A 16,622-nucleotide genomic window follows, 5' to 3' on the forward strand; every position below is an offset into this window, starting at 1 on the left:
AGAGCGATTCGCCCAATGAGTCCTTCATATTTAGTCGTTTTCAGCCAATTTTCTGAATTTTTGAAAATTTCACTTTTTTGTGAAAATATCCACTAAATGAGGGAATAATATGTGTGAGGGTACCCCAGGAGAGTTACAAATGTGTGGGTAGAATATATATCCCACGGGGGTAAAATTGAAAAAAGGTGAAAAAAATTTTTTTTGGACTTAGTCATTTTTTCAGCGTTTATCAGACTTTCAGATAGGGGAAATGTCAGTGAGCGTTCCGATTTCAGCTCCAGAGCGATTCGCCCGATGAGTCCTTCATATTTAGTCGTTTTCAGCCAGTTTTCTGAATTTTTGAAAATTTCACTTTTTTGTGAAAATATCCACTAAATGAGGGAATAATATGTGTGAGGGTACCCCAGGAGAGTTCCAAATGTGTGTGGGTAGAATATATATCCCACGGGGGTAAAATTGAAAAAAGGTGCAAAAAATTTTTTTTGGACTTAGTCATTTTTTCAGCGTTTATCAGACTTTCAGATAGGGGAAATGTCAGTGAGCGTTCCGATTTCAGCTCCAGAGCGATTCGCCCGATGAGTCCTTCATATTTAGTCGTTTTCAGCCAGTTTTCTGAATTTTTGAAAATTTCACTTTTTTGTGAAAATATCCACTAAATGAGGGAATAATATGTGTGAGGGTACCCCAGGAGAGTTCCAAATGTGTGTGGGTAGAATATATATCCCACGGGGGTAAAATTGAAAAAAGGTGAAAAAATTTTTTTTTTGGACTTAGTCATTTTTTCAGCGTTTATCAGACTTTCAGATAGGGGAAATGTCAGTGAGTGTTCCGATTTCAGTTCCAGAGCGATTCGCCCGATGAGTCCTTCATATTTAGTCGTTTTCAGCCAATTTTCTGAATTTTTGAAAATTTCACTTTTTTGTGAAAATATCCAGTAAATGAGGGAATAATATGTGTGAGGGTACCCCAGGAGAGTTCCAAATGTGTGTGGGTAGAATATATATCCCACGGGGGTAAAATTGAAAAAAGGTGAAAAAAATTTTTTTTGGACTTAGTCATTTTTCCAGCGATTATCAGACTTTCAGATAGGGGAAATGACAGTGAGCGTTCCGATTTCAGTTCCAGAGCGATTCGCCCAATGAGTCCTTCATAATTAGTCGTTTTCAGCCAATTTTCTGAATTTTTGAAAATTTCACTTTTTTGTGAAAATATCCACTAAATGAGGGAATAATATGTGTGAGGGTACCCCAGGAGAGTTCCAAATGTGTGTGGGTAGAATATATATCCCACGGAGGTAAAATTGAAAAAAGGTAAAAACATTTTTTTTTGGACTTAGTCATTTTTTCAGCGTTTATCAGACTTTCAGATAGGGGAAATGTCAGTGAGCGTTCCGATTTCAGTTCCAGAGCGATTCGCCCGATGAGTCCTTCATATTTAGTCGTTTTCAGCCAATTTTCAGAATTTTTGAAAATTTCACTTTTTTGTGAAAATATCCACTAAATGAGGGAATAATATGTGTGAGGGTACCCCAGGAGAGTTCCAAATGTGTGTGGGTAGAATATATATCCCACGGGGGTAAAATTGAAAAAAGGTGAAAAAATTTTTTTTTTGGACTTAGTCAATTTTTCAGCGTTTATCAGACTTTCAGATAGGGGAAATGTAAGTGAGCATTCCGATTTCAGTTCCAGAGCGATTCGCCCGATGAGTCCATCATATTTAGTCGTTTTCAGCCAATTTTCAGAATTTTTGAAAATTTCACTTTTTTGTGAAAATATCCACTAAATGAGGGAATAATATGTGTGAGGGTACCCCAGGAGAGTTCCAAATGTGTGTGGGTAGAATATATATTCCACGGGGGTAAAATTGAAAAAAGGTGAAAAAATTATTTTTTTGGACTTAGTCATTTTTTGAGCATTTATCAGACTTTCAGATAGGGGAAATGTCAGTGAGTGTTCCGATTTCAGTTCCAGAGCGATTCGCCCGATGAGTCCTTCATATTTAGTCGTTTTCAGCCAATTTTCTGAATTTTTGAAAATTTCACTTTTTTGTGAAAATATCCACTAAATGAGGGAATAATATGTGTGAGGGTACCCCAGGAGAGTTCCAAATGTGTGTGGGTAGAATATATATCCCACGGGGGTAAAATTGAAAAAAGGTGAAAAAATTTTTTTTTGGACTTAGTCATTTTTCCGGCGTTTATCAGACTTTCAGATAGGGGAAATGTCATTGAGCGTTCCGATTTCAGTTTCAGAGCGATTCGCCCAATGAGTCCTTCATATTTAGTCGTTTTCAGCCAATTTTCTGAATTTTTGAAAATTTCACTTTTTTGTGAAAATATCCACTAAATGAGGGAATAATATGTGTGAGGGTACCCCAGGAGAGTTACAAATGTGTGGGTAGAATATATATCCCACGGGGGTAAAATTGAAAAAAGGTGAAAAAAATTTTTTTTGGACTTAGTCATTTTTTCAGCGTTTATCAGACTTTCAGATAGGGGAAATGTCAGTGAGCGTTCCGATTTCAGCTCCAGAGCGATTCGCCCGATGAGTCCTTCATATTTAGTCGTTTTCAGCCAGTTTTCTGAATTTTTGAAAATTTCACTTTTTTGTGAAAATATCCACTAAATGAGGGAATAATATGTGTGAGGGTACCCCAGGAGAGTTCCAAATGTGTGTGGGTAGAATATATATCCCACGGGGGTAAAATTGAAAAAAGGTGAAAAAAATTTTTTTTGGACTTAGTCATTTTTTCAGCGTTTATCAGACTTTCAGATAGGGGAAATGTCAGTGAGCGTTCCGATTTCAGCTCCAGAGCGATTCGCCCGATGAGTCCTTCATATTTAGTCGTTTTCAGCCAGTTTTCTGAATTTTTGAAAATTTCACTTTTTTGTGAAAATATCCACTAAATGAGGGAATAATATGTGTGAGGGTACCCCAGGAGAGTTCCAAATGTGTGTGGGTAGAATATATATCCCACGGGGGTAAAATTGAAAAAAGGTGAAAAAATTTTTTTTTTGGACTTAGTCATTTTTTCAGCGTTTATCAGACTTTCAGATAGGGGAAATGTCAGTGAGCGTTCCGATTTCAGTTCCAGAGCGATTCGCCCGATGAGTCCATCATATTTAGTCGTTTTCAGCCAATTTTCAGAATTTTTGAAAATTTCACTTTTTTGTGAAAATATCCACTAAATGAGGGAATAATATGTGTGAGGGTACCCCAGGAGAGTTCCAAATGTGTGTGGGTAGAATATATATTCCACGGGGGTAAAATTGAAAAAAGGTGAAAAAATTATTTTTTTGGACTTAGTCATTTTTTGAGCATTTATCAGACTTTCAGATAGGGGAAATGTCATTGAGCGTTCCGATTTCAGTTTCAGAGCGATTCGCCCAATGAGTCCTTCATATTTAGTCGTTTTCAGCCAATTTTCTGAATTTTTGAAAATTTCACTTTTTTGTGAAAATATCCACTAAATGAGGGAATAATATGTGTGAGGGTACCCCAGGAGAGTTCCAAATGTGTGTGGGTAGAATATATATCCCACGGGGGTAAAATTGAAAAAAGGTGAAAAATTATTTTTTTTGGACTTAGTCATTTTTTCAGCGTTTATCAGACTTTCAGATAGGGGAAATGTCAGTGAGTGTTCCGATTTCAGTTCCAGAGCGATTCGCCCGATGAGTCCTTCATATTTAGTCGTTTTCAGCCAATTTTCAGAATTTTTGAAAATTTCACTTTTTTGTGAAAATATCCACTAAATGAGGGAATAATATGTGTGAGGGTACCCCAGGAGAGTTCCAAATGTTTGTGGGTAGAATATATATCCCACGGGGGTAAAATTGAAAAAAGGTGAAAAAAATTTTTTTTGGACTTAGTCATTTTTCCGGCGTTTATCAGACTTTCAGATAGGGGAAATGTCAGTGAGCATTCCGTTTTCAGTTTCAGAGCGATTCGCCCAATGAGTCCTTCATATTTAGTCGTTTTCAGCCAATTTTCTGAATTTTTAAAAATTTCACTTTTTTGTGAAAATATCCACTAAATGAGGGAATAATATATGTGAGGGTACCCCAGGAGAGTTCCAAATGTGTGTGGGTAGAATATATATCCCACGGAGGTAAAATTGAAAAAAGGTGAAAACATTTTTTTTTGGACTTAGTCATTTTTCCAGCGTTTATCAGACTTTCAGATAGGGGAAATGACAGTGAGCGTTCCGATTTCAGTTCCAGAGCGATTCGCCCGATGAGTCCTTCATATTTAGTCGTTTTCAGCCAATTTTCTGAATTTTTGAAAATTTCACTTTTTTGTGAAAATATCCACTAAATGAGGGAATAATATGTGTGAGGGTACCCCAGGAGAGTTCCAAATGTGTGTGGGTAGAATATATATCCCACGGGGGTAAAATTGAAAAAAGGTGAAAAAATTTTTTTTTGGACTTAGTCATTTTTCCGGCGTTTATCAGACTTTCAGATAGGGGAAATGTCATTGAGCGTTCCGATTTCAGTTTCAGAGCGATTCGCCCAATGAGTCCTTCATATTTAGTCGTTTTCAGCCAATTTTCTGAATTTTTGAAAATTTCACTTTTTTGTGAAAATATCCACTAAATGAGGGAATAATATGTGTGAGGGTACCCCAGGAGAGTTACAAATGTGTGGGTAGAATATATATCCCACGGGGGTAAAATTGAAAAAAGGTGAAAAAAATTTTTTTTGGACTTAGTCATTTTTTCAGCGTTTATCAGACTTTCAGATAGGGGAAATGTCAGTGAGCGTTCCGATTTCAGCTCCAGAGCGATTCGCCCGATTAGTCCTTCATATTTAGTCGTTTTCAGCCAGTTTTCTGAATTTTTGAAAATTTCACTTTTTTGTGAAAATATCCACTAAATGAGGGAATAATATGTGTGAGGGTACCCCAGGAGAGTTCCAAATGTGTGTGGGTAGAATATATATCCCACGGGGGTAAAATTGAAAAAAGGTGAAAAAAATTTTTTTTGGACTTAGTCATTTTTTCAGCGTTTATCAGACTTTCAGATAGGGGAAATGTCAGTGAGCGTTCCGATTTCAGCTCCAGAGCGATTCGCCCGATGAGTCCTTCATATTTAGTCGTTTTCAGCCAGTTTTCTGAATTTTTGAAAATTTCACTTTTTTGTGAAAATATCCACTAAATGAGGGAATAATATGTGTGAGGGTACCCCAGGAGAGTTCCAAATGTGTGTGGGTAGAATATATATCCCACGGGGGTAAAATTGAAAAAAGGTGAAAAAATTTTTTTTTTGGACTTAGTCATTTTTTCAGCGTTTATCAGACTTTCAGATAGGGGAAATGTCAGTGAGTGTTCCGATTTCAGTTCCAGAGCGATTCGCCCGATGAGTCCTTCATATTTAGTCGTTTTCAGCCAATTTTCTGAATTTTTGAAAATTTCACTTTTTTGTGAAAATATCCAGTAAATGAGGGAATAATATGTGTGAGGGTACCCCAGGAGAGTTCCAAATGTGTGTGGGTAGAATATATATCCCACGGGGGTAAAATTGAAAAAAGGTGAAAAAAATTTTTTTTGGACTTAGTCATTTTTCCAGCGATTATCAGAGTTTCAGATAGGGGAAATGACAGTGAGCGTTCCGATTTCAGTTCCAGAGCGATTCGCCCAATGAGTCCTTCATAATTAGTCGTTTTCAGCCAATTTTCTGAATTTTTGAAAATTTCACTTTTTTGTGAAAATATCCACTAAATGAGGGAATAATATGTGTGAGGGTACCCCAGGAGAGTTACAAATGTGTGGGTAGAATATATATCCCACGGGGGTAAAATTGAAAAAAGGTGAAAAAAATTTTTTTTGGACTTAGTCATTTTTTCAGCGTTTATCAGACTTTCAGATAGGGGAAATGTCAGTGAGCGTTCCGATTTCAGCTCCAGAGCGATTCGCCCGATGAGTCCTTCATATTTAGTCGTTTTCAGCCAGTTTTCTGAATTTTTGAAAATTTCACTTTTTTGTGAAAATATCCACTAAATGAGGGAATAATATGTGTGAGGGTACCCCAGGAGAGTTCCAAATGTGTGTGGGTAGAATATATATCCCACGGGGGTAAAATTGAAAAAAGGTGAAAAAATTTTTTTTTTGGACTTAGTCAATTTTTCAGCGTTTATCAGACTTTCAGATAGGGGAAATGTAAGTGAGCATTCCGATTTCAGTTCCAGAGCGATTCGCCCGATGAGTCCATCATATTTAGTCGTTTTCAGCCAATTTTCAGAATTTTTGAAAATTTCACTTTTTTGTGAAAATATCCACTAAATGAGGGAATAATATGTGTGAGGGTACCCCAGGAGAGTTCCAAATGTGTGTGGGTAGAATATATATTCCACGGGGGTAAAATTGAAAAAAGGTGAAAAAATTATTTTTTTGGACTTAGTCATTTTTTGAGCATTTATCAGACTTTCAGATAGGGGAAATGTCAGTGAGTGTTCCGATTTCAGTTCCAGAGCGATTCGCCCGATGAGTCCTTCATATTTAGTCGTTTTCAGCCAATTTTCTGAATTTTTGAAAATTTCACTTTTTTGTGAAAATATCCACTAAATGAGGGAATAATATGTGTGAGGGTACCCCAGGAGAGTTCCAAATGTGTGTGGGTAGAATATATATCCCACGGGGGTAAAATTGAAAAAAGGTGAAAAAATTTTTTTTTGGACTTAGTCATTTTTCCGGCGTTTATCAGACTTTCAGATAGGGGAAATGTCATTGAGCGTTCCGATTTCAGTTTCAGAGCGATTCGCCCAATGAGTCCTTCATATTTAGTCGTTTTCAGCCAATTTTCTGAATTTTTGAAAATTTCACTTTTTTGTGAAAATATCCACTAAATGAGGGAATAATATGTGTGAGGGTACCCCAGGAGAGTTACAAATGTGTGGGTAGAATATATATCCCACGGGGGTAAAATTGAAAAAAGGTGAAAAAAATTTTTTTTGGACTTAGTCATTTTTTCAGCGTTTATCAGACTTTCAGATAGGGGAAATGTCAGTGAGCGTTCCGATTTCAGCTCCAGAGCGATTCGCCCGATGAGTCCTTCATATTTAGTCGTTTTCAGCCAGTTTTCTGAATTTTTGAAAATTTCACTTTTTTGTGAAAATATCCACTAAATGAGGGAATAATATGTGTGAGGGTACCCCAGGAGAGTTCCAAATGTGTGTGGGTAGAATATATATCCCACGGGGGTAAAATTGAAAAAAGGTGCAAAAAATTTTTTTTGGACTTAGTCATTTTTTCAGCGTTTATCAGACTTTCAGATAGGGGAAATGTCAGTGAGCGTTCCGATTTCAGCTCCAGAGCGATTCGCCCGATGAGTCCTTCATATTTAGTCGTTTTCAGCCAGTTTTCTGAATTTTTGAAAATTTCACTTTTTTGTGAAAATATCCACTAAATGAGGGAATAATATGTGTGAGGGTACCCCAGGAGAGTTCCAAATGTGTGTGGGTAGAATATATATCCCACGGGGGTAAAATTGAAAAAAGGTGAAAAAATTTTTTTTTTGGACTTAGTCATTTTTTCAGCGTTTATCAGACTTTCAGATAGGGGAAATGTCAGTGAGTGTTCCGATTTCAGTTCCAGAGCGATTCGCCCGATGAGTCCTTCATATTTAGTCGTTTTCAGCCAATTTTCTGAATTTTTGAAAATTTCACTTTTTTGTGAAAATATCCAGTAAATGAGGGAATAATATGTGTGAGGGTACCCCAGGAGAGTTCCAAATGTGTGTGGGTAGAATATATATCCCACGGGGGTAAAATTGAAAAAAGGTGAAAAAAATTTTTTTTGGACTTAGTCATTTTTCCAGCGATTATCAGACTTTCAGATAGGGGAAATGACAGTGAGCGTTCCGATTTCAGTTCCAGAGCGATTCGCCCAATGAGTCCTTCATAATTAGTCGTTTTCAGCCAATTTTCTGAATTTTTGAAAATTTCACTTTTTTGTGAAAATATCCACTAAATGAGGGAATAATATGTGTGAGGGTACCCCAGGAGAGTTCCAAATGTGTGTGGGTAGAATATATATCCCACGGAGGTAAAATTGAAAAAAGGTAAAAACATTTTTTTTTGGACTTAGTCATTTTTTCAGCGTTTATCAGACTTTCAGATAGGGGAAATGTCAGTGAGCGTTCCGATTTCAGTTCCAGAGCGATTCGCCCGATGAGTCCTTCATATTTAGTCGTTTTCAGCCAATTTTCAGAATTTTTGAAAATTTCACTTTTTTGTGAAAATATCCACTAAATGAGGGAATAATATGTGTGAGGGTACCCCAGGAGAGTTCCAAATGTGTGTGGGTAGAATATATATCCCACGGGGGTAAAATTGAAAAAAGGTGAAAAAATTTTTTTTTTGGACTTAGTCAATTTTTCAGCGTTTATCAGACTTTCAGATAGGGGAAATGTAAGTGAGCATTCCGATTTCAGTTCCAGAGCGATTCGCCCGATGAGTCCATCATATTTAGTCGTTTTCAGCCAATTTTCAGAATTTTTGAAAATTTCACTTTTTTGTGAAAATATCCACTAAATGAGGGAATAATATGTGTGAGGGTACCCCAGGAGAGTTCCAAATGTGTGTGGGTAGAATATATATTCCACGGGGGTAAAATTGAAAAAAGGTGAAAAAATTATTTTTTTGGACTTAGTCATTTTTTGAGCATTTATCAGACTTTCAGATAGGGGAAATGTCAGTGAGTGTTCCGATTTCAGTTCCAGAGCGATTCGCCCGATGAGTCCTTCATATTTAGTCGTTTTCAGCCAATTTTCTGAATTTTTGAAAATTTCACTTTTTTGTGAAAATATCCACTAAATGAGGGAATAATATGTGTGAGGGTACCCCAGGAGAGTTCCAAATGTGTGTGGGTAGAATATATATCCCACGGGGGTAAAATTGAAAAAAGGTGAAAAAATTTTTTTTTGGACTTAGTCATTTTTCCGGCGTTTATCAGACTTTCAGATAGGGGAAATGTCATTGAGCGTTCCGATTTCAGTTTCAGAGCGATTCGCCCAATGAGTCCTTCATATTTAGTCGTTTTCAGCCAATTTTCTGAATTTTTGAAAATTTCACTTTTTTGTGAAAATATCCACTAAATGAGGGAATAATATGTGTGAGGGTACCCCAGGAGAGTTACAAATGTGTGGGTAGAATATATATCCCACGGGGGTAAAATTGAAAAAAGGTGAAAAAAATTTTTTTTGGACTTAGTCATTTTTTCAGCGTTTATCAGACTTTCAGATAGGGGAAATGTCAGTGAGCGTTCCGATTTCAGCTCCAGAGCGATTCGCCCGATGAGTCCTTCATATTTAGTCGTTTTCAGCCAGTTTTCTGAATTTTTGAAAATTTCACTTTTTTGTGAAAATATCCACTAAATGAGGGAATAATATGTGTGAGGGTACCCCAGGAGAGTTCCAAATGTGTGTGGGTAGAATATATATCCCACGGGGGTAAAATTGAAAAAAGGTGAAAAAAATTTTTTTTGGACTTAGTCATTTTTTCAGCGTTTATCAGACTTTCAGATAGGGGAAATGTCAGTGAGCGTTCCGATTTCAGCTCCAGAGCGATTCGCCCGATGAGTCCTTCATATTTAGTCGTTTTCAGCCAGTTTTCTGAATTTTTGAAAATTTCACTTTTTTGTGAAAATATCCACTAAATGAGGGAATAATATGTGTGAGGGTACCCCAGGAGAGTTCCAAATGTGTGTGGGTAGAATATATATCCCACGGGGGTAAAATTGAAAAAAGGTGAAAAAATTTTTTTTTTGGACTTAGTCATTTTTTCAGCGTTTATCAGACTTTCAGATAGGGGAAATGTCAGTGAGTGTTCCGAATTCAGTTCCAGAGCGATTCGCCCGATGAGTCCTTCATATTTAGTCGTTTTCAGCCAATTTTCTGAATTTTTGAAAATTTCACTTTTTTGTGAAAATATCCAGTAAATGAGGGAATAATATGTGTGAGGGTACCCCAGGAGAGTTCCAAATGTGTGTGGGTAGAATATATATCCCACGGGGGTAAAATTGAAAAAAGGTGAAAAAAATTTTTTTTGGACTTAGTCATTTTTCCAGCGATTATCAGACTTTCAGATAGGGGAAATGACAGTGAGCGTTCCGATTTCAGTTCCAGAGCGATTCGCCCAATGAGTCCTTCATAATTAGTCGTTTTCAGCCAATTTTCTGAATTTTTGAAAATTTCACTTTTTTGTGAAAATATCCACTAAATGAGGGAATAATATGTGTGAGGGTACCCCAGGAGAGTTCCAAATGTGTGTGGGTAGAATATATATCCCACGGAGGTAAAATTGAAAAAAGGTAAAAACATTTTTTTTTGGACTTAGTCATTTTTTCAGCGTTTATCAGACTTTCAGATAGGGGAAATGTCAGTGAGCGTTCCGATTTCAGTTCCAGAGCGATTCGCCCGATGAGTCCTTCATATTTAGTCGTTTTCAGCCAATTTTCAGAATTTTTGAAAATTTAACTTTTTTGTGAAAATATCCACTAAATGAGGGAATAATATGTGTGAGGGTACCCCAGGAGAGTTCCAAATGTGTGTGGGTAGAATATATATCCCACGGGGGTAAAATTGAAAAAAGGTGAAAAAATTTTTTTTTTGGACTTAGTCAATTTTTCAGCGTTTATCAGACTTTCAGATAGGGGAAATGTCAGTGAGCATTCCGATTTCAGTTCCAGAGCGATTCGCCCGATGAGTCCATCATATTTAGTCGTTTTCAGCCAATTTTCAGAATTTTTGAAAATTTCACTTTTTTGTGAAAATATCCACTAAATGAGGGAATAATATGTGTGAGGGTACCCCAGGAGAGTTCCAAATGTGTGTGGGTAGAATATATATTCCACGGGGGAAAAAATTGAAAAAAGGTGAAAAAATTATTTTTTTGGACTTAGTCATTTTTTGAGCATTTATCAGACTTTCAGATAGGGGAAATGTCATTGAGCGTTCCGATTTCAGTTTCAGAGCGATTCGCCCAATGAGTCCTTCATATTTAGTCGTTTTCAGCCAATTTTCTGAATTTTTGAAAATTTCACTTTTTTGTGAAAATATCCACTAAATGAGGGAATAATATGTGTGAGGGTACCCCAGGAGAGTTCCAAATGTGTGTGGGTAGAATATATATCCCACGGGGGTAAAATTGAAAAAAGGTGAAAAATTATTTTTTTTGGACTTAGTCATTTTTTCAGCGTTTATCAGACTTTCAGATAGGGGAAATGTCAGTGAGTGTTCCGATTTCAGTTCCAGAGCGATTCGCCCGATGAGTCCTTCATATTTAGTCGTTTTCAGCCAATTTTCTGAATTTTTGAAAATTTCACTTTTTTGTGAAAATATCCACTAAATGAGGGAATAATATGTGTGAGGGTACCCCAGGAGAGTTCCAAATGTGTGTGGGTAGAATATATATCCCACGGGGGTAAAATTGAAAAAAGGTGAAAAAAATTTTTTTTGGACTTAGTCATTTTTCCAGCGATTATCAGACTTTCAGATAGGGGAAATGACAGTGAGCGTTCCGATTTCAGTTCCAGAGCGATTCGCCCAATGAGTCCTTCATAATTAGTCGTTTTCAGCCAATTTTCTGAATTTTTGAAAATTTCACTTTTTTGTGAAAATATCCACTAAATGAGGGAATAATATGTGTGAGGGTACCCCAGGAGAGTTCCAAATGTGTGTGGGTAGAATATATATCCCACGGAGGTAAAATTGAAAAAAGGTAAAAACATTTTTTTTTGGACTTAGTCATTTTTTCAGCGTTTATCAGACTTTCAGATAGGGGAAATGTCAGTGAGCGTTCCGATTTCAGTTCCAGAGCGATTCGCCCGATGAGTCCTTCATATTTAGTCGTTTTCAGCCAATTTTCAGAATTTTTGAAAATTTAACTTTTTTGTGAAAATATCCACTAAATGAGGGAATAATATGTGTGAGGGTACCCCAGGAGAGTTCCAAATGTGTGTGGGTAGAATATATATCCCACGGGGGTAAAATTGAAAAAAGGTGAAAAATTTTTTTTTGGGACTTAGTCATTTTTCCGGCGTTTATCAGACTTTCAGATAGGGGAAATGTCATTGAGCGTTCCGATTTCAGTTTCAGAGCGATTCGCCCAATGAGTCCTTCATATTTAGTCGTTTTCAGACAATTTTCTGAATTTTTGAAAATTTCACTTTTTTGTGAAAATATCCACTAAATGAGGGAATAATATGTGTGAGGGTACCCCAGGAGAGTTCCAAATGTGTGTGGGTAGAATATATATCCCACGGGGGAAAATTGAAAAAAGGTGAAAAAATTTTTTTTTGGACTTAGTCATTTTTTCAGCGTTTATCAGACTTTCAGATAGGGGAAATGTCAGTGAGTGTTCCGATTTCAGTTCCAGAGCGATTCGCCCGATGAGTCCTTCATATTTAGTCGTTTTCAGCCAATTTTCTGAATTTTTGAAAATTTCACTTTTTTGTGAAAATATCCACTAAATGAGGGAATAATATGTGTGAGGGTACCCCAGGAGAGTTCCAAATGTGTGTGGGTAGAATATATATCCCACGGGGGTAAAATTGAAAAAAGGTGAAAAAAATTTTTTTGGGACTTAGTCATTTTTCCAGCGATTATCAGACTTTCAGATAGGGGAAATGACAGTGAGCATTCCGATTTCAGTTCCAGAGCGATTCGCCCAATGAGTCCTTCATAATTAGTCGTTTTCAGCCAATTTTCTGAATTTTTGAAAATTTCACTTTTTTGTGAAAATATCCACTAAATGAGGGAATAATATGTGTGAGGGTACCCCAGGAGAGTTCCAAATGTGTGTGGGTAGAATATATATCCCACGGAGGTAAAATTGAAAAAAGGTAAAAACATTTTTTTTTGGACTTAGTCATTTTTTCAGCGTTTATCAGACTTTCAGATAGGGAAAATGTCAGTGAGCGTTCCGATTTCAGTTCCAGAGCGATTCGCCCGATGAGTCCTTCATATTTAGTCGTTTTCAGCCAATTTTCAGAATTTTTGAAAATTTCACTTTTTTGTGAAAATATCCACTAAATGAGGGAATAATATGTGTGAGGGTACCCCAGGAGAGTTCCAAATGTGTGTGGGTAGAATATATATCCCACGGGGGTAAAATTGAAAAAAGGAGAAAAATTTTTTTTTTTGGACTTAGTCATTTTTTCAGCGTTTATCAGACTTTCAGATAGGGGAAATGTCAGTGAGCATTCCGATTTCAGTTCCAGAGCGATTCGCCCCATGAGTCCTTCATATTTAGTCGTTTTCAGCCAATTTTCTGAATTTTTGAAAATTTCACTTTTTTGTGAAAATATCCACTAAATGAGGGAATAATATGTGTGAGGGTACCCCAGGAGAGTTCCAAATGTGTGTGGGTAGAATATATATCCCACGGGGGTAAAATTGAAAAAAGGTGAAAAATTTTTTTTCTGGACTTAGTCATTTTTCCGGCGTTTATCAGACTTTCAGATAGGGGAAATGTCATTGAGCGTTCCGATTTCAGTTCCAGAGCGATTCGTCCGATGAGTCCTTCATATTTAGTCGTTTTCAGCCAATTTTCTGAATTTTTGAAAATTTCACTTTTTTGTGAAAATATCCACTAAATGAGGGAATAATATGTGTGAGGGTACTCCAGGAGAGTTCCAAATGTGTGTGGGTAGAATATATATCCCACGGGGGTAAAATTGAAAAAAGGTGAAAACATTTTTTTTTTGGACTTAGTCATTTTTTCAGCATTTATCAGACTTTCAGATAGGGGAAATGTCAGTGAGCGTTCCGATTTCAGTTCCAGAGCGATTCGCCCGATGAGTCCTTCATATTTAGTCGTTTTCAGCCAATTTTCTGAAGTTTTGAAAATTTCACTTTTTTGTGAAAATATCCACTAAATGAGGGAATAATATGTGTGAGGGTACCCCAGGAGAGTTCCAAATTTGTGTGAGTAGAATATATATCCCACGGGGGTAAAATTGAAAAAAGATGAAGAATTTTTTTTTTTGGACTTAGTCATTTTTTCAGCGTTTATCAGACTTTCAGATAGGGGAAATGTCAGTGATCGTTCCGATTTCAGTTCCAGAGCGATTCGCCCGATGAGTCCTTCATATTTAGTCGTTTTCAGCCAATTTTCTGAATTTTTGAAAATTTCACTTTTTTGTGAAAATATCCACTAAATGAGGGAATAATATGTGTGAGGGTACCCCAGGAGAGTTCCAAATGTGTGTGGGTAGAATATATATCCCACGGGGGTAAAATTGAAAAAAAGGTGAAAAAATTTTTTTTTGGAATTAGTCATTTTTTCAGCGTTTATCAGACTTTCAGATAGGTGAAATGTCAGTGAGCGTTCCGATTTCAGTTCCAGAGAGATTCGCCCGATGAGTCCTTCATATTTAGTCGTTTTCATCCAATTTTCTGAATTTTTGAAAATTTCACTTTTTTGTGAAAATATCCACTAAATGAGGGAATAATATGTGTGAGGGTACCCCAGGAAAGTTCCAAATGTGTATGGGTAGAATATATATCCCACGGGGGTAAAATTGAAAAAAGGTGAAAAAAAATTTTTTTGGACTTAGTCATTTTTCCAGCGTTTATCAGACTTTCAGATAGGGGAAATGACAGTGAGCGTTCCGATTTCAGTTCCAGAGCGATTCGCCCAATGAGTCCTTCATATTTAGTCGTTTTCAGCCAATTTTCAGAATTTTTGAAAATTTCACTTTTTTGTGAAAATATCCACTAAATGAGGGAATAATATGTGTGAGGGTACCCCAGGAGAGTTCCAAATGTGTGTGGGTAGAATATATATCCCACGGGGGTAAAATTGAAAAATGGTGAAAAAAATTTTTTTTGGACTTAGTCATTTTTTCAGCGTTTATCAGACTTTCAGATAGGGGAAATGTCAGTGAGCGTTCCGATTTCAGTTCCAGAGCGATTCGCCCGATGAGTCCTTCATATTTAGTCGTTTTCAGCCAATTTTCTGAATTTTTGAAAATTTCACTTTTTTTGTGAAAATATCCACTAAATGAGGGAATAATATGTGTGAGGGTACCCCAGGAGAGTTCCAAATGTGTGTAGGTAGAATATATATCCCACGGGGGTAAAATTGAAAAAAGGTGAAAAAAATTTTTTTTGGACTTAGTCATTTTTTCAGCGTTTATCAGACTTTCAGATAGGGGAAATGTCAGTGAGTGTTCCGATTTCAGTTCCAGAGCGATTCGCCCGATGAGTCCTTCATATTTAGTCGTTTTCAGCCAATTTTCTGAATTTTTGAAAATTTCACTTTTTTGTGAAAATATCCACTAAATGAGGGAATAATATGTGTGAGGGTACCCCAGGAGAGTTCCAAATGTGTGTGGGTAGAATATATATCCCACGGGGGTAAAATTGAAAAAAGGTGAAAAAATTTTTTTTTGGACTTAGTCATTTTTTCAGCGTTTATCAGACTTTCAGATAGGTGAAATGTCAGTGAGCGTTCCGATTTCAGTTCCAGAGAGATTCGCCCGATGAGTCCTTCATATTTAGTCGTTTTCATCCAATTTTCTGAATTTTTGAAAATTTCACTTTTTTGTGAAAATATCCACTAAATGAGGGAATAATATGTGTGAGGGTACCCCAGGAAAGTTCCAAATGTGTATGGGTAGAATATATATCCCACGGGGGTAAAATTAAAAAAAGGTGAAAAAATTTTTTTTTGGACTTAGTCATTTTTTCAGCGTTTATCAGACTTTCAGATAGGGGAAATGTCAGTGAGCGTTCCGATTTCAGTTCCAGAGCGATTCGCCCGATGAGTCCTTCATATTTAGTCGTTTTCAGCCAATTTTCTGAATTTTTGAAAATTTCACTTTTTTGTGAACATATCCACTAAATGAGGGAATAATATGTGTGAGGGTACCCCAGGAGAGTTCCAAATGTGTGTGGGTAGAATATATATCCCACGGGGGTAAAATTGAAAAAAGGTGAAAAAATATTTTTTTTTGGACTTAGTCAATTTTTCAGCGTTTATCAGACTTTCAGATAGGGGAAATGTCAGTGAGCGTTCTGATTTCAGTTCCAGAGTGATTCGCCCAATGAGTCCATCATATTTAGTCGTTTTCAGCCAATTTTCAGAATTTTTGAAAATTTCACTTTTTTGTGAAAATATCCACTAAATGAGGGAATAATATGTGTGAGGGTACCCCAGGAGAGTTCCAAATGTGTGTGGGTAGAATATATATTCCGCGGGGGTAAAATTGAAAAAAGGTGAAAAAATTATTTTTTTGGACTTAGTCATTTTTTGAGCGTTTATCAGACTTTCAGATAGGGGAAATGTCAGTGAGTGTTCCGATTTCAGTTCCAGAGCGATTCGCCCGATGAATCCTTCATATTTAGTCGTTTTCAGCCAATTTTCTGAATTTTTGAAAATTTCACTTTTTTGTGAAAATATCCACTAAATGAGGGAATAATATGTGTGAGTGTAACCCAGGAGAGTTCCAAATGTGTGTGGGTAGAATATATATCCCACGGGGGTAAAATTGAAAAAAGGTGAAAAAATTTTTTTTTGGACTTAGTCATTTTTTCAGCGTTTATCAGACTTTCAGATAGGGGAAATGTCAGTGAGAGTTCCGATTTCAGTTCCAGAGCGATTCGCCCGATGAGTCCTTCATATT

This window comes from Phyllobates terribilis, unplaced genomic scaffold (genome assembly GCF_046119375.1).
Source record: "Phyllobates terribilis strain yellow unplaced genomic scaffold, ASM4611937v1 Scaffold_41__1_contigs__length_11206878, whole genome shotgun sequence".
NCBI lineage: Eukaryota > Metazoa > Chordata > Amphibia > Anura > Dendrobatidae > Phyllobates > Phyllobates terribilis.